This window comes from Acyrthosiphon pisum, chromosome A3 (genome assembly GCF_005508785.2).
Source record: "Acyrthosiphon pisum isolate AL4f chromosome A3, pea_aphid_22Mar2018_4r6ur, whole genome shotgun sequence".
Lineage (NCBI taxonomy): Eukaryota > Metazoa > Arthropoda > Insecta > Hemiptera > Aphididae > Acyrthosiphon > Acyrthosiphon pisum.
In genome coordinates this window covers 27,905,697-27,925,198 of record NC_042496.1, presented here as the reverse complement: position 1 = coordinate 27,925,198, position 19,502 = coordinate 27,905,697, and the positions used below count along the sequence as shown (strand labels likewise).

General features: G+C 34.7%; 1 long non-coding RNA gene across 1 annotated transcript; it reads left to right on the top strand.

The window, feature by feature from the left end:
• Positions 1-2,667: 2,667 nt before the first annotated feature.
• LOC107884695 lies at positions 2,668-10,198 on the top strand. The gene is made up of 2 exons (XR_001680083.2): positions 2,668-3,927; positions 9,566-10,198. It is a non-coding gene; the product is annotated as an uncharacterized LOC107884695 (long non-coding RNA).
• Positions 10,199-19,502: the final 9,304 nt, after the last annotated feature.

Below are 19,502 nucleotides of genomic sequence, written 5' to 3'. Positions count from 1 at the left end.
TTATCCCCTAAGCCCCCCTATTTACGCCTATGTTGTCTACATTAAAAACCAGTTAATAACCATGCAGTTTGAAGTCTTAAAAAAATTATACTATGACCTCCTAGTTATTTACCCGAGGCCTTCAATTGGCTGCGACGAAAATAGTGCTTACACATTTTTATCTGCTAGTCAGCAATGTCAAAAAAAAAAATAAATAAAACACTAGGTATATTATGTTTCTTTAAATTAATTGTATTCGTTATTAATGTAGTAAAATGTATAATAGTACCTATAGTAATTTGAGATTAATTGATGTTTTCTCAAATTAAATCTAAATTGACAATAGCAATGAAAACATTTTTAAATTATTAAAAAGTTAGGTGGGTACCATAAGGAATTGTTCATTGCCACACCTAAAAAAATTAGTTCGGCGCCACTGTCTCATAGTGTGGAATTGGAAAATCTTAATTAAATCATAAATATAGTAATCGTTGCACAAGTAAATAGTTAATTTTGTTGAAAATTTTACTGTCAGCGATTTACCGACAAATATTTACAATGATGCCAGACCACGTATAAATGGATATAATATTATGTATACTTTTTTTTATAAAGAAAAACAAAATTAATTGAATATTTTTGGATGTGTAAATAAATTAATATATCACAACGAAATATTTTTCAAATTAATTGGAAAAATTTAAATACAAGAACCTAAAAAAAATAAGTAGGAACCTATTTGCACTGTAGGTAGGTACTGGAAAATAGCAGTCAGCCACAAGAACTTTATAATTATATATAGTTATATAGTAATTGTTGGTTGTTGTCTTTTTTTTAGATCAATTTATTTTAATATTTAGGTAAGCTTTACGATATTTATTCTTTAAAAACGTAATTTTGGAGAGCAAAATTTTGGCGCCAAAATACATAGAAATGCATCATAAAAATAAATCAAATATATATTATGTGCGAAAGCCAGCATTTAAAAATATATTTTTGACGGTCCAGTTACTTCCCCTATTGCCGACCGCTGGTCTAGAACATTACTTGTAATATATTACCTAGTTTTAGTAAGTTACTAGATAATTATAAATTATCCTATTCAATTACTTTTTTCGCATTAACTTTCAAAATATTTGCAATCGAATAAAGTACTAAACATTTATTAAATACTTACATAAATTTATAATTTCTTCCATTCGGTAATATTTATCTCTCGAAACGAAACACAATTTTTAATCATATATTAACTTTTAATCGTAATTCGAAATAGTATAGAGAATTTCACATAATAATATATCAATCAATATTAGTTATATTTTATACATACTATATTATAGTCTATAACAATTAGTATTTTTATATTTATAGTCTATAAATACTTTACTCTATTTAATATGTACATATGTCATATATGGGTACAAGCGTATATAATATACGCATTGAATAACGAAATAATAATATGTAAATTACTGTGGAAATTTAAAATTATATTTATATCTTTCCTTGATTTGTTCTAATATGCACATCCCAGTTGTTAGTTACTATTTTTTTTTTAAAAATATTATATTGAACGATTTACATTTTTTTACTCTTACCATTATAATAATATATGTATAATATACAATGAACTTACCTACATTTTACTGTATACAATTTGGTTAACATAATTTGTTTAAATCCTAATTTAATCATATTTGAAATATATTTATTTCATTTTGTTATTTTATAAAATACTAAGTTTCACAAAAAATTATAAAAAGTTGGGCAAGTGGGTAACGCTCTAATATACAATAGGTTACAAGTGAGTCACTGTAATGGAGGTGTTACATTTGAATTCAATAATTTAATATCATAGCATCTACACAGCTACACGAAAAACGATTCTGAGTAAAGACGGTCAGTCAGCCTATGATAATATTACAATAAACATATTTGATGATATTATTGTGAATAAATTACTAATTTATTAACCTATTTACGTGAAACCTTGTTTTAAATTTTCAATCCTTAGTTATAAAAGTTGAACACTTTATACATTTTTAATTTAAAAATAATTTTAGATTCTGAGCGGAGTGATAAATGTATTAATTTTACAATGATGAGTGTTTTATTATTTTTATTTTTTGTATCCGTGTAAACGATAAGTAGTCAAAACAATGATTCAATTTTAAGATTCAGTATCTTGTTTGATGGGAGGTGAATCTAGTGGGTGCATGGAGGAGATCAAAATTTAAAATTCTAAAACAAATTTTATTTGTATATAATTTCATCTTATTTTTTATGTACTTATTAAAATTCTAAGTACCTGCGTAATTGCATAAGATTTTATAATTTCAGAATAAAAATGTTTACTTTAAATTCGAATTTATGTATCTATTTCTATATTAATTTGAATAAAAAGATGAAGGCGGGGGAGCCTTTTTTTAGTTTTGCACACACACGCATCTTTGGGATAAACTGCCATTACTCTTAAACTAATTAATTAGGGTTTATACTTGCTAATTTTGCCAACTTTTGTAAGCCCATTTTAGGAATTGATTTTGTAAAATATTCTTTAAAAATTGAAAAGTCAGCCATGACACGTCTAGTGCACTAATTCACTATTATCAGAAAACGCAATGTTAATTTGAGCTCATATATTTAATTGATTAATGATATACTGAAACGTTTGTACTTACTCTATACTGGTTTTGGGCTTTTAATAAAGTGAAAATTTGTATATTGTTGGTTATTTGGTCGGATACCTATATTCTCACTGTTCACGTAAGTTATTTTTTAAACCGGTGGCATATTCCGCGTCAAAACAAGGATCAGCTGATTTTGGTGCGACGCGCCATAGTTGTTTTCGGTTCTATGGTTTAAGAACTTGAACCTTGGTTTAAGAACTTAAACCGTGGTCTACGGTTTCCGCCTTCCGCGTCCGTACGAGCCGTTGAACACCGAACAGCCAATGGAATATGTCGTTATTATTAACGGTTTCGACTTTGCGTGCTTGCCCCCGGACTGTGTTATTTGTCGTCCGTATTCCGTACTCCCTCGTTGTGATTCTTGTCCGTGTGGAACACACTTGCGTCTTTCACACCGGACAGCGATTCTCGCTTCTCCGCCGACGATTGGCCGCCATTATGAGTATATAGTATACCGTTGTTGTTACTTTTTACCACGTTATGTGTGCTTAAGTTTGGTGCTGGAGTCGGTGGTTTGTTTTGTTCTTTAAGTGTGCGCGGTTGAAATAAATATCATCGTACGCCGCTCGCGACAATGATTCTAAATGCGTTTACGTTGACGCCGATCTGTCGTGTGTCGCCATTTTATCGCGAGCTGCTGCAACTCCATGTGTTGCCGTGTGTCGATCACGTGTTTTTTTATGCGTTACGCGATCGTCGACGTTGACATCGTCACCCACCGGCATTGTGCATACCTATTTTGTCGAATCCGCGTGTGTCGAGTAACGTGCCGTTATTACTATCCGTCGTCGTCCGTCGAGGATAGTAGTGCATTCACCATTACACGTGCCCACGCCGCCGACCTGTTCGAGTCGTTGACCGTGTCCATACCGCTATCGTGCAATTTACCATTGCGCGAATGTCGAATTATGGTAGGTTAAGCTACGGTTTTCCTGCACCGTCACACAGTGGAACAGCACGGCTGCGTCGGACGCGGACCTACGTCCAGACGCTGCAGGGAAAACGTACCTAAACTCGTCGCGGTGTCCGATGTGCGCGTCTTATTACCGGTACCCACGTGTCCAATATTCATGCTGCCGACTTGTGTTTGTGACTTGGTGTCACGCGTGTCACGCTGCTCGGCTCATTCACCTTGCCCTGTTCCTAAGCGTGTCAGAATTATCGGGCCAAGACGTTTCCCGTATGCTCTGATGTTGAGCCGACATCCGATCGCCACCACTCGAGACTCACTGGATGTTTTCACCGGTCGTCGTAGTTCGTACGTGATAGATTATTATTATTTTTTTTCTATATAGTTAAAGTAACAGAGTTACCCATAATAATACCACAGAATATATGAAATGTATTCATTCATATATTCTGTGATAACACCGAGGATAATACTATGTAAAATAGCTAAATTACCCGGTAAATTATTTTAGTACCTATGCTTAGGTACCTATATGGCTATATCTAAAAGTTTCGATTCGCCCTCACTACACTACCTATTGAAATATTATATTGTTGAAATATTATTTGGAATTGAGGTATAATGTAGGTATAGGTAAGCTCGCATGTCATATTAGGTACTGCATGTCCCGATACATTATTGGTAATGGTCCATTATCTAATGACAATTTTTCTTTTGGTTTTGATTATTATGATCCCCTGTCTGTGACGTCTAGAACACCTTAATTTAGGATACCTAATCCCATTCTAGATGTTACTGAAGCCAATTTCCAGATAGGAGCCTAGTGACCAAACACTCATCAATGTGTAAACTTATACCCTATGGTATATATTAATTTACTCAACATTAATAGCTACGTTTTCAGCAATATTTTTTCTAGTTAGTTGAAGTTACAAAAAAAAAAAAAATCATAGTTTTAATTGAGGTTTTAATTAATAGTATAAATTTACAATCAATTAATTTAATGTTGTTGATATATATCAGCAAGGCTGGGCATTAACGAGTTAAAAAGTTAATTTTATTTAACTTTTTAACTTTACAAGGTATTTACTTTTAGCTTTTCATTAACTTAACTGTTAACTTACTAAATTTCTTTTTTAATAAACGTGAAATTAACAAATTCATTTTTCATTTTAAGAAGCAAGTTAAGTTGATTTATTTTGTTTTTAATTTTATTATAACTCACTCGATAATTCACTATTCGAGACTATTTCAGTCTATTTCATTTTCATGTCAAAAAATATTTACCGTAAATTGTTTAACGTTAAAAATGTGTATCATTCGAATCTAATCCTATAATACTGTATAAAGTATAAACCGAGGTATAAACACTATAGTCTATGATTTAGTTTTGGGTTGTAAAAAATTAAGTACGCTAGCGTTGTACCTGAGGTTGTACCTAAAACAAATTAACTTTTTTTTAACTTAATGAAAAGTTAATACACACAGTTATCAAAAAGTATGTATTGAGTTCTAACTTCACTGAGTTAACTTATTGTTAAATTAACTTTTAACTTTTTGTTATTGGTGCATATTAACCTCGATATTAACCGAGATATTAACTTAACTGAGTTAAAAAAACTCGAAAAAAAAATCTTGTCCAGCCTTGTATATCAGTGATATTTTTTTAAGTATAAAATTCATATAAATAGGTAATAATATACAGTATCTTATGTCATTGTATGCAGGGTTTTTTAACGGTTATGGATCGATGACATAGAATTTTGTTAAGACAAAAAAAGACTTGATTCTTCATTTTTAACAGGCAATTTTTTTTTTATTACAATTTTTAAATTTTTAAACATGCAGGTGTACCAATAGCAAAATCAACTTTATTTTTCAAATGGTAACTATTAGGTATATTTTTTAATGGATTCCGGTAAAGCTTTTTTTTCTGAAAATGTTGACAGTCAAATCATCAATTTTGGTTCGCTAGTTTATTAACTATGGTCCTCTAAATTTAAGTAAAATATTATGCATTATCTAATACTTTTAATTGAAATAATTGGTAGATATATTATGTTTAATTTACAAGAGCTAAATATTTTTTTCTCATAACTAACTTTTATAACTTGAAATTTGAACCATAAGTTCCCTATTGGTAGGTATCGCAGCAAAGTATGAACTTAGCAGTTGAAATTCTTTAAGAATTATTTAATCATCGTGATTTAAAATAAACTATTTGCAAGATATGTAGATAAATAGTCAATCTCAATATAGGTTCGTACTTAACTTGGCATACCTACTTTTAATTTGAGTTAATTACAGATTTCCAATATTATTATAACAAGAATTACAAATTAGAATCCAAATTAATGCTATTGTAAGAAAAGTAAAAAATAAAATGTAAATGTCCAAAACTAAAAAATATGAAGGGTTATGCATTTTAACTCCTAAATTCCCGCCTAAATTCATACTTTGCATGTGATACCCACCTACCAATATAGGGAATCTATATGGTTCAAATTTCAAGTTTATCCCACAAAACATGGCACTTTTTTCATTACACAATTTTTTTAACCACCCATACATATTAATATCAACATTCGAATACCAATTTACTGTTATAACTTTAACCACCTAAAAAAGAATCCAAATTTATGATATTGTAAGAAAAGTAACTGTGAAGTAATTAATTATGATTACCTCTAGGATTACCTATAATAACCTCGATAATAACAAATTAAAATAATTCTGAAAATAATAATACTGATTTTGATGATGGTAGGTATGTTAAAATAAAAATAATGAACTAGGTGTGTTTGCCCATAGTTTTGTTTTGTTTTGTTTTTTTTTTTTGAGAATGTTAGGTATTAGTTTACTGATTAAACTACAGTGTATAAAAAGTTAGTTATAAGAAAAAATGATTTAGCTCTTGTAAATTAAACCTATATCAATTATTTCAATTAAAAGTATAAATGTATATTTTACTAAACTTTAAAGGACCCAAATTGATAATTTGACAGTCAACATTTTCAGAAAAAAAAGCTTTACCGGAATCCATTAAAAAATATAGAAGTTACCATTTGAAAACCAAAGTTGATTTTGCTATTGGTACCTACTACTGCGTGTTTAAAAATTTTGAAATTGTTGTAAACAATTTGCCTGTTAATAATAAAGAAACATGTCTACATTATTACAAAATTCTATGTTATCGACCCATAATCGTTTAAACCCCCCGCTTACAATGACATAAGATACATCCTGTATAATATTAAGAAATACCTAAATAAAAATAAAAAATTCCATTTAAATTATCTCAAGTATGCAAATTTAGTTGTAATTCCTATACAATTTGGCCAAATAGAAGTTTGTTAAAGAGAAATAAGTACCCCACTATATTTGAGCCCACGATAAGCCATATGAAGTCTTGGCTTTTAGAAGCATCAGTGTACCTACATTTTTTCAATTGTGATGTTTTGAGTTATTTGAAAATATTCTTTGTGTCGTTTTTTTTAAAAATATTTATAGAAAGTTCAGTGTTGGTTTCGATGAGATTTTTCAATTGGCGTTTTCAGTTTAGGAGCAATAGTGAGTACCTACTTTAGAAATATCAAAATTGTTCTTCTGGATTAGTTCTTGTAACATTTGAAACATTAGTTTGAAGTCGAGAGTAGGAAGGATAAGGAAGAGTGTTGTACTCTAGAGCACCTGTACCTTGGTCTTATGCTTATTAATTCTGCCTTAAAATTGGTTAAGTATTAATTCATGGATGAAATTATAGTCACTAAATCTACGATATTGAAATACATTTACAGTTAGAACAATAAAATCACTGATGAATTTATAATAAAAAAATTTAATTTAACCTAGGTAGGTACCTATCAAAATAATGCTCGAAATAATGATTTTTGGTTTTTTCAAAATTTTATTTCAACATTTAAATTTGTGATAGAAGTTTTTAGGTTTTCAAGAGTTTAAATTCTCATAAGGCAGTTGATTTAAGATTTGGGAAAAAGTACTTGAAAATGTTCCTAAATACTTCAAAACAAATCTAAACATTTTCAGTTTCCAATTTTATTAGTCTTTTTTTAAAAATTGGCAATAAAACTTGAAAACTTAATACCAAGCTCCTACTATATTGTTACAATGACATTTGAAAAATATTTAAAATCCTTTGTTACAGTTTTTATTTGTATGCATTTAAAGTTTAAATCTTGACAAAATAAGAAAAAATCACGAAAATTAGCAAATTATTTTGAGTTGAGAATTCATAAAAGGTACTTTTTAAATCTAAGATTTGAAAATGTAATGCAATACTCCTCATAAGCTCGCCTACCTTTATCAAAAAAAAAATCTCTACAAGCAAATCAAATTAAATTTTTATGAGCGTTTGAAGTTCATATTTTTACAATATTGGATATTCACTCGATTTTTCATGTAGCGGTTTTGTTATTTTATTGTTACTCAAAAACGAACAACTGTAGATACATGAAAATGTTATTGAATGTTTATATTTTCATTTTCTATACACCATAAAATTTCAAAAATATTTTCACTCTTTTTGAGCTGTTTAAAGACATACCTAGTCAGTTTTAAATTTTTTTAAGTTTTTTTTTTTATAAATATCAATACAATTTTATTTGTAGGGTAAAAAAAGCTTGAACATTTAATGCAAAGCTATCATAGGCACACTGTTTTTTCATAGGGATTTAAAGTTTAAATGTGGACAACATTTATCAAATTGGAAATTTAAAAATTATTAATTGTTATTTAAATATTTATAAAATAATTCAACTTTAAAAGCTAAGGATTAAAAATTTAAAACAAGGTTCCACGTAAATAGCTTATATAAAGGGTTGATATATAAATTAACGAGTGGTAAACACCTTGGGGGTAATCAGTGTACATAAGGTGATGGTAATCATGGGTATTCATGGGTAATCATGGGAATTCATGGTTAATCTTTGTAGTAAATCATGGGTAATCATAGTTATAATCATTGAAATCAGTAATCTGGTGTACAAAATTTCTGTCAGGTATTTACCCCTCGTAAATTACCGAGTAAATTACTTTATTCACAATAATATCATCAAATATACTTATATACTTCGTAATATCATAGGCTGACTGACAGTTTTCGCTCAGAATCGTTTTTCTTATACAATAGGATATAATATCATTGAATTTATAAAATTTATAAATTTAACGTCATCCATTACAGTGACCCATTTGTAACCTACTGTACAGCAGGGAGACACCCACTTACCCACTTTTTTATTTTAACTTTTTTATAAATTAATTTAAAGATTTTTCTTAATTGTACAAGTTTTATATACCTTAAATATGGTGGAAGGCATTTGAGAAATAAGTATTTATTCCGGCTCTGGAACATTTCCTGTTAAGGGGATCGCCTGTCACGTATTTCACGTATGTTTTAGACCAATAAGCGGTGGTAAATACATACAGGCTTTCTAGGAAGACGATTTTAAATTTTAAAAGATACCTACAATTTGGATATTTTTTTAAAAATCTCATGAAATTATTTGCATTATATTTGTATTTATTTTGGGCTTTTTGGGTTTATATCAAAAAAGTGGTAACTACAAAGCATAGTCTAGGCGCTTACAAATTCAACCTTCTTTTCGAAATTATAATCAATCTCAAGAACTATGTTTAATTTACTACCGCTTTTGGTAGTTTTTACCGGTGAAGCATAGAAGAATATATTTAGTTTTTATCGATTTATTGACATTTGCGTGTGCGTGCGAGAGTGGCACACGATGGATTCGTGTCTACGAATCTATGTATTTACGCACACTAATGATCATTTACTTAGCACATAACCACGCTGCGTAACGAGTATAGTACATCGAATTGCCTATACGCGACTCCTTATTAAATCACCGCCTTCAATCCCCTTAACTTAAATATGTAAAACAATTTAAATACCTATTATTGTTGTATATTAAATTAGTAATATAATGTATTAATTTATTTCATTTAGATACATTAAGAATTGCATTGAACAATAAGATGTTTTCTTATATTTTCAAATTTGAATGATCTACGGTTATTTGACAGAAGAGTTTTGTATGCCGAGAATGACTGCTCAAGTGCCAACATCGAAAGACATCACGGGTGCGTACTTAAAAAATGCCAAGTCGTTACTACTTAAATCTTCAGAAAGCCTATCTAAATTTCTGGATGTTTCTTCATTCGTTAGAACTTGTGACATTTTTACCAACACTGAGAGATCGTGGCGTTGTCTTCATTACTTACCTGTACCTACACTTAAAGAAATTAGTTTGAATTTTACTTTTTTTTTTATTGATTTCCCATGCAACTGGTCGGCAGAGTTATTTAACTTTAATGAAGCATTAATATATTTTTTAAATATCACTTTTTATAATTTTGGAAGTGCGGGTTTTACCTGGGTTTTCATTTTTATGCATGGCCCACCACGTTTGACATATTTTTCTTTTCTATAAATTATAAAAATAATAATTTGTTAAAATAATAAGTAGCTTACACAATTAATATTGGGTTCATCGTACACATTACTAGCACTAAAGTTCCTATATAAGGAGGGAGTGGACAGCGGTTCTTATCATGATTTTATGGGAGATGGGTTGTACCATTTACTGTCCACTTTGAGGTTATGTTAAAATTAAATGAATTGTTATCATGTATCATATTTAAATCATGATATAATTATTATCATAGATATTATATTATATAACAATAATATTGTTCTATATTATTTTTAATTAAATTTATAGGTATGACAATAATATTGTTTTATATTATTTGTAATTACATTTATAGGTACCTCACGATTAACAATGCAATAATGTATTTGATATATAATATGATAATTCAAAAATATTTGTTACTTACTTGGATTTGGATTGTGGTGTTTTCTATTGAAGAGGCAGTGATCTTTATTTCGTAGTAGACGATTCTTCTGTTGATTAGTATGGCTGTCTCCCCATACATGATGTCCTTGCTGTTGAGGTCAATTTGTGGAAGTTTGATAGCTTGAATTGTTGTTTGTTATTGAGATGTTTCGTTTGGGAGAATATTGTGAGTATGGCTGACATGATGGTTTCCTTGATGTCTATGCTCTCCTTCACAGTTGCATTTTGGTGGTGTTTCTTTAGTTTTGGTCCACAGAAGCTCTCAGGCGCCACACGCTTTTTGTATGATGGTTCTGGTGGTTGTTAATTTTATGCAAATATATTTGGACGATCCTGAATAGGTCTATATCAGGACATCAAATATTGATGGTGTTGTTGCATATTATTGCATGCTTTGCTTGTTGTTCGATGCCAGGTGATGTGTAACTATCAGTTTGGTGGTGATGAACGAAGGAAGTGTATGAAGGTAGTGATTTATGTCTGACAGGACCTGTAGTTAACTCGAATTGATGTTCATACGTGTCAGCGAACGATTCAAACTTTTTTTGGTCCCTGTACGTAAGTCCATTTGTACGAGACATATCGGCATAGGTTTTTCAAGAGCACCGAAGTGGTGGACGTGTTTTCCTGAGTATCTGAGGGATTTCAGTTCATCTTTGATTTCGTTTGTTGTTACGTCATTTGGAATTCCCTTAGGAATTATAATAGGAGGTGGTCTGGGGATTGGTGGTTTGGACGATGTTTGGGTGAAGGTCAGGATATATCGTTTTTGTGGTAGGTGTAGTTTCTGTAGAATTTTCGGAAGTTGATGAGTTAGGCTGTTTTGGGTTGAGGCCCTGATGCCCCGTTGGAGAGCCGCCCGGATGTCGCGCACTTTTTCTATGGTGATTCTGATATATTCTTCAAATTTGAGATTGAAATTAAGGGTCACTCCGAGATATTTTTCGTGGTGGCTCCATTTCAGATAATGGTTATGTATGTCAAGTTTAATATTGTAATTTTGGGAGTGAGGCCCAAAAATGACTGCCAATTATTACTTTGCCTTGCTTAGATTATTATTTCGCTCTAGTTTGTTGATCTACCCATGTTAGGCCATCCCAATTGCAGCATGGCGAGTGGGGATTGATCACTGATTTTTGGGCAGACATTGGCCGTGTGGTTTCCATCAATATTTGACACATCCCGACGGATAACAATTGGTACGGGAACCACGGCCTATGTGTTGGTGTAAAAAGTACTGGGCTGGAGGGTTTTAGGGGTTCAACGGAGATTTTTAAGTAGAATAAATTGTTAAGAACAAATGTCTTTCGCATTTTGGTTGGCTGCGATGTGTACGAGACATATCGGCATTGGTTTATCTAGAGTACCGAAGTGGCGGACGTATTTAACAGTGTAACCCAGGGTTTCTAGCTCGTCTTTAAGTTCATCAGTAGTTATGTCGTTCGGAATTCCCTTCAGAATGACCTCAAGGGAGTGTTCCTCAGGGAGGGCAAAAGTATGGGATTCGGTGCCGTTTGATATCCTCTGGACCAGGCAGAACTGGGCAATTTTCGGTGCTTGGTTTTGAAGGATGGATAATTGCCTACTTTCCGCTTAAGCGTTTTTCTACCGCCCATAGCGAGAGTGGGCTTTTTGGGAGGGGATGCTACGGCGGTACGAGGGCGCGGCCCCACGACAACTAGTTATGGTGGAACGTCTCTAATGATGAGTCTCTCTGCTGCTGCTGCTTAGATTAGGATTGTTTTGATATATAGATGTTCAATATTGTTATTCTGCAAATCTTCTTTTTGGGGGCTTTCTTCTTATCTCCATATATAATATCCGCTGTTTTTGACACATTTACAACTATTTGCTTTGTTTTGTTACAGAACTCAGTAACGTAGCATGCTTAATGTTTCTTTCAGAGAGATGATAGTGGAAAAATGATATTTCATACACCTTTAAGATGGCCATCTATTTAACTTTTTGACTTTTCTTTAATTGTTTTTGCACTTTTTCAAGCTGACGCTTCTGCTAGTGAGAATGATTTTCGGAATGAATTATGTGTGGATTGTGCTCCTGGGCTTATGAATGTTGAGCGAAAGTGAGTCGGAAGTTAACTTTACGTTTAATGAGTTGGTGGGAGGTTGCTGTACTTCTCCTGACCTCAGATATGTGATTATGTGGAGAGAGGATGATTTGGGTTTTGACGGAGTTAGTAAGTTGGTTAATATGGTCCATGATAGGTAAGATATTGGTAGAGTGACAGATGGCTTTGTTATTGACGAATCATGGTTGACCAGAAATTTGCCAGAGAGATTGACTTTCGAACTTTGACCAGCTACTTGCTGATATGTTGGATGCCCAGATGGGAGAAGCATATGTGGCTATAGGGTGGATGTAGGTTTTATTTTGCATTGCATTGGTTGAGGTCTTATGAATACTTACTTTGAGTTTTTCTAGTATGATTTTTTCGAAAACTTTGGACATTGTGGTAAGAAGTGAAATTGGATGGTGATTTTCTGGTTCTTGATGGTCTTTCCTTGGCTTGGGGATCATGATGATGGTTGCTGTTTTCCATTTTTCCGAGAAGTACGAGAGTTTAAAACACGTCATGAATATTTGTGCCAATGTTATAATGTCAGACGTTGGTGATGTTTTTGATATCGTCTTTAAATTGTATGTCTTAGTCTACAGTTAATCCTTGGAATTTGTTGGTAGGCGACCATTCAATAATTTGTCCGTTTATTTGAGGCTTGAAATCTGTAAAGCCTCTAGGGCAGTTAAACATTATTGCCACTGATTTCATAGCGTTGACTTTCAGTTTCCATTTTTGGAATCAAGCTATTGCTCTGTCAATCTGTTTTTGGAGCTGGATGGCTGCTTTTGAAGAGTTGCGGTTAGTGGTGGTTAACAGAGTGTCAGCAAAGAGCGAGAGTGAGACGTTACTGTTTAGAGTTATGTCATTTGTGTATGCGGGGTATTGAAGCGGGGAGAGGCAGGAGCCTTATGAGACGCCTGCGCGTATAGGTTTGGCGCTGGATGTTTCGTTCTCTACTCGTACAATGAAGCTCCGGTCTTCTACGAATGATTTAACAAGTGCCAGCAGGTAGGCCGGAGTGTTCAGATGGTAAAGTTTGTATAACAGACCCGGGTGCCATACTCGATCAAACGCTTTTTCTATGTCTAAGAAAATGGCTGCTGTGCGTTGCTTGTTTTCTTTATTTACTGATATACGGTCAATCAGGCTAACCAGTTGATGGATTGTCGACTGATGGCTACGGAATGCGAACTGTTCTGGTCTTATTTTGGGGCCTATCATGGCATTGAGCTTGGTGAGGATGACCTTTTCAAAAATTTTGGATAGAGATGATAAGAGTGAAATTGGGTGGTAGCTTACATGATGGCGGTGGTCTTTGCCAGGTTTTGGAATTGTGATTATGACTGCACGTTTTCTGGATTTCGGAAAGTATTCGATATGCATGGATTTATTGAATTCTCGTTAATAAGAGAACCGCGGATTTGGGTAAAAACTGTACAGCCGTGTTTGAGATATGATCGATGCCTGGTTCTTGTGTTTTGGTAGATTTTTTATAATTTTTTGTACCGTACGTACCGGATGTGAAGCAGTCAGGTGAGGGAGCGGTTCTAATGCTTTGGGCAAAATTGACAACAGCAGGGATAGTTGGGTCCCGGTTCTCTGTGAATTAATGATCATAAGTAGCAGCGGAAAGCTCAGCTTTGTCTTATGCATTGTATAAAAGTGAGTTTGGGCCAGAAAGCGGTAGAATGGCTGGAGTTTTGTTTAGCAGCTTTTTGTTGAGTTTGAAAATAGAGTTGTCATTAATATCCAACGAGTTCAAAAACTTGTCCCATTCATCCCGTTGGCGAGTTTGCAAGATAATTCTTATAAATTTTATTTTACCGTTAAGTTGGCGTTTGGTTGCAGGGTCTCGGGTTTGTTGCCATGCACGACGGATACTGTTTTTGAGGCAATTTCCACAAGGATTTCATTCGGAATTTGGCGATTTTTAGCGGCTTGTGGGTACTAATGAGCATTATTCTACTGTTGACGTAATGGTATTTGAGAGCTGTATCGATTTTTTCTGAAGTATCCGTTTGTACATTTGAGTTTAGAATTGATTTCTCAAGTGTGCTGGCATATTTGAACCAATTTATTCTAAGACTTGTGCGAGGTGGCGAAGCACTGGTTAGGTTAGGTCACTGGAGAGTCTGAAATGGTGAGTAGTATGGGGGGTTGTGGCCGGAAGATAATTAATTTAAGTTGAAGACTTCAACGAGATGTAGTAGGAGCTTTTGTAGTGCTATGTCTATTATGTCTAGTCGGTGGACGAGGTTAGCTGGGATAAAGGTAGGTGAGCTAGGGGCGGTAACAACGTAGACAGAGTTTTGGGCATGGCGTCTAAGACCCGATCTGCCGGATTAACGCAGTTGCTGTTTAATAGGTTAGGTTAGGTTGATTGAATCACTCAGGTGAATTTGCTTCATGATCAGGGGGGAAGTAGAAGAAAAGGTACTTTCAGAGTGTGGTTGTCCTGGTTGCGTTTTGGCTTCATAGGGGTGGAGCATTCTCGAACCTGTTTTAGCGTTTTCCCGCTGTGTTGATGGATGGATGAAACCGTACGATCAGTGTGGCGATGCACGGGGAGTTGTGCACGGGATCGTACAGCCTTTCTGGGACGACTTGACGACTTGGCGACTTAGTCGTTGTACTTACTATGTGACGAAATTGATTGGTAAACTAAATACGAACTGGTTGATGTGATTGCATTCCTTTGCTTGGTAGGAGAGACTTTTTTTTACTTTTACCGAGTTTCGGGGCTATGGCCCCCTGGCTTGTAGTAGATGGTCGATTTTCTTGACATGTTCTCGGATTAGGGCACTATATCGTGAGTGCTTTTGGCAGTTTCTTAATGACCGATAGTTTGGAAAATATTGCGAAGGTGATGATAGTTTGACGTTGCCAGTCTGATGTCATATGCGTTGAAGCCTGGATGGTAGTATTTAGTACGTACCACGGAGAACCCGTGATTGTACGAAGAGCGATGTTTTGCATTGCTTCAAGTTTTTTTCCAGCTGGTTAGGGAAAGTTGAGCCCCCCATGTAGGTCCCACGTAAGTGAGTATTGTCCTTACATACATTTGGAATATATTTAGTCTTGCTCGTAGAGGGATAGGACTGTGGTGGCTGATTATTGGGTATAAGGCTGCTCTGGTACGTTTTGCCTTAATTGCGGTTTCAATTTTCAATTGCGTGACGACGGAATGTCAATCTGTTGTCCAGGTGAACTCCAAGGTATTTGACGGTTGTTCTTCACTGGATGGCTGTGTTGTCGATACGCAGTAATGAGGTATTTTTGAGTCTTCTTCCAAGTTTGATTGACGGCTATGGACTTTTCCGGATTGAGGGCGAGTCTCCAGTTCTTTAGCCAGGGAGTTGATCAGTGAAATTAGCGGATGGTTACTTGGATTTTTCAGGTCCTTTCCTGGTTTTGGAATCATTATGACCACGGCCGTCTTCCAGGGGGCGGGAAGGTGTTGGTATCTGAAGCAAGTGTTCAAAATTTTTGTCAAAACCAGCAAGGTCTTGTCCAAAAACTGTCGGAGAGCCGTGTTGGGTATACCGGCTGGACCGGGTGCTTGGTGTGACCTGGACTTGACTTTGGATTTGCGGCTTGGGAGCCTATTTAGAGTTTCAGACTACTTCTCTATGCCTCTATCTGTGGTTTGTTTGGATTTTTAGTGATTGCGCTGTTTCCTCCTGATTTTATTTCAAGTAATGCTTCGATGGTAGATTTAGGGTTTAGTGGTGAGGAAATTTAGAATTGATTGATCGATAGAGGAATGCCTTGTCTGCGAGTTTGGTTGTGTCTTAGATTTTTGTCATGTTCTTGGAGTTGAGGATAGCTAAGTTACGAGTGAGATAAGTGCGCACCAGTGATTGTCCTCAGTGCGATGTTTTGGACAATTTCGATTTTTTCCAATTCGTGTTGCTTATTAATTATCCACATGCTGTTGCCGCATAGGTTAGTATTGGTCATATGTATATTTTAAAAATTGTTAATCTGTTATCTGCTGGTATTGGACTATTTCGGTTTAGAACTGGGTAGAGAGCTGCCCTGGCCCCTTTTGCTTTTTTAACTATGTTTTGGGCGTGGATATTGAAGTTCAGGTTTTTGTCAATTGTGACGCCCAGGTACTTTGATTCCTTTGACCAATCGATAGGAGAACCCGAGATTATGAGTTTTTTCGGAGATTTTTTATTTGGACCGTAGAGTACACTATGGTTTTTGAGACGTTTAGTTTTATTCTCCATTTATTAAGCTACAGTGCTGTTTGGTCCATCTGTCTTTCGTGGTGAGCGGTTGCGTAATTTACGTTTTAGTTCCGTGAGTAGAGTAGGGTGTCATCTGCAAACAGTGCTACCTTTGTTTGGTGTCCTGTGGGGATGTCTTTTATGTATGCTACGTACAGCAGTGGGCTAGAGGATGACCCTTGTGGGACTCCAGCTTGCTTCAAGTACTTCTCCAGGAGAGAAAAATATTGATTTGGTTTGTAGGTTCCTTGCTTGCTTACTTTGCTTTGTTTTAGTTTACTCTCTATTAAGCATGCGCTTCTTGCAGAGAGATTCAAGTAGTTTCATGTAATTGTTGGCTGTTAATTGTAGATTATTATGCTAAGCTTAGGGGTATTTTTCTGAATATTTCTTTATGATGTTTTCTGTTAACTATGTCGGATATGTGTTCGTAGTTAGAGTTTTTTTATTTTTTGGAATGTTCTATTCGTTTCCAAGTTAACGGAGTCTTTTATAGATAATATATTTAAAGACAATCTTATTGTGTGGTTAGAAACGTACCAGTCGCTGACTGTAATAGTTCTCAGCGTTTTGGACTGGAACGCATCTAACTTTTTCCAGTTGGCTTTTGAGATGTTTGTTGTATACGATGGAGAAACATATAAAATTATTGGTTGTATGCACGCTTTGTATATGTAGAGCTTTGTTTTGAGAGGAGGTGGACTGTGTTCATTGATGGGAGGAAATAGTGAGAACTTTGCTCCAGTTGCTTTTTGAACCGATGATTTTAAGTATTTTGCAAAATTAATTTTTCTGTCAATGGTTACTCCAAAATATTTCACAGAATTTGACCATAAGACCGAAGTATTTTTAAAATGCAAAGTGTTGGATTGATGTGTGGATCGATTTGTGAACATTATAGCAGCTTAGGTTTTTAATGGATTTAGTGATAATCTTCCATTGTTTGAACCAGGGTATTGCAAGGTCTATTTGTCTTTAGACTCTTGAAATTACTGCATTGTTAGTTGTTCCGGAATCGAAAAAAACCATATCGTCTGCGAAGAGAGCGATGTTGGCTTCCTTCTCTTTTGGAATGTCGTTAATGTAGACCGAGAATAGATGAGGTGATAAGCACGACCCTTGAGGGACGCCTGCACTAATTGTTCTTGGGGAGATAATGAGTTGCCAATCCTAACTTCAAATGTTCGATTCAGGAGGAAAGATCTAAGAAGGTTGATTAGTTGATGAGATACGTCCATGGTTAACAGCTTGAATATTAGGCCTTCGTGCCATACTTTGTCAAAGGCTTTCTGGATGTCCAGGAATGTTGCAGCTGTTTTACGTCTGATATTTATATCATTAGTAACTAAATCTATAACATTTATCAATTGTATAGTCGTACTGTGTTCTGATCTGAAGCCGTATTGTTCAGGACGGATTTTTGGCATAATATAGATTTTCATTCTAGACAGGAGAAGTTTTTTTCCAGAACCTTTCCCATCGTATTGAGAAGTGAAATCGGACGATGATTAGTTGGGTGTTTAGGGTCTTTTCCTGGTTTTGGTAGCATTATGATTGTTGCTTTTTTTTCAAGATTTTGGAAAATATTCAATTCTGGCGCAGGCATTGTATATTTGGCAAAGATAAAATTTGAATTTCTTGCCACCGTGTTTTAGGGCGCAGTTGGAGATTTTGTCCGGTCCTGGGGAACTTTAGTTAGGAAATTTGCGTATTACTTCGTGTACTTCTCCAGGAGAGAAAAATATTGATTTTTTATATATTGCCTCATCATGCTGTTCTATTTAATCACGAACGTCATCGACCCAGCAATGGGTATCTGGAGTCTTGAATTGTTTTTCCATTGATTGAGAAAATATATTTGCATTTGTTTCTGGATAGCATTGGAGAACAGGAGGTTGAACAGGAGGTGGCTTTCGAAGGTTTGTAGCTATTGCTATTGCTATTGCTTGTACGGGCGGCTAATAAGCCTGTGACACATTTCAGGCGTTGGCTTATGATGTGTGGGATAATGTATTTGATAATATGAGTTTGGTAATATTTTGGTTAGGCGTTAGTCCAATCAAATGGGTGATTTTTAAGCACATTCGTGAAATGTTGAGTACCGCGGCCTAGGTCATGTATATTGCGGATATTTTGAAAATTGGTTTTTGTAAAATAGTATTTTTGTGTTGCGGAGAATGTACTCACGAATTGTGGGAAAGCCTAATGTGTTGCGTAAGGTTGTATTTGAAACATAGTAAGGTGCAGCAAGAATTGTTCTAAAAGCAATATTTTGAACGGCCTCAACTCAAGGTTTGTAGGTTTGCTTTGCTTTGCTTTGTAGGACGGCCATGGGGCCTATGTGCCAGTGCCAGGCGTGAGCCTATGACTGGTGGGGTTAATTCTAGCTTAGTATTTGCAGATAATTAGGGATGTGCTCAATCTAGATAGCGAGTGTTATTTATGGTTAAGAGTGGGTTTGCTCTCGTACGACCTAGGTCACGGATGTGTGGGTGGGGAGATGTTAGGTTTTTGTGAAACAATGTCTTGCTATTTCTCTTGGTTTTTCTTCGATGGAGACCACTCGGGAGGACTTTCTAATAGCGACATTGTTTACGAACCTGGGTGAGGCGGTGATTGTCCGTAGGCCAATATTTTGTACCGATTCAACCTTCCTCCAGCTAGAGCGTGACAGTAATGGCGCCCAGGTAGGACCGGCATATGATGGAA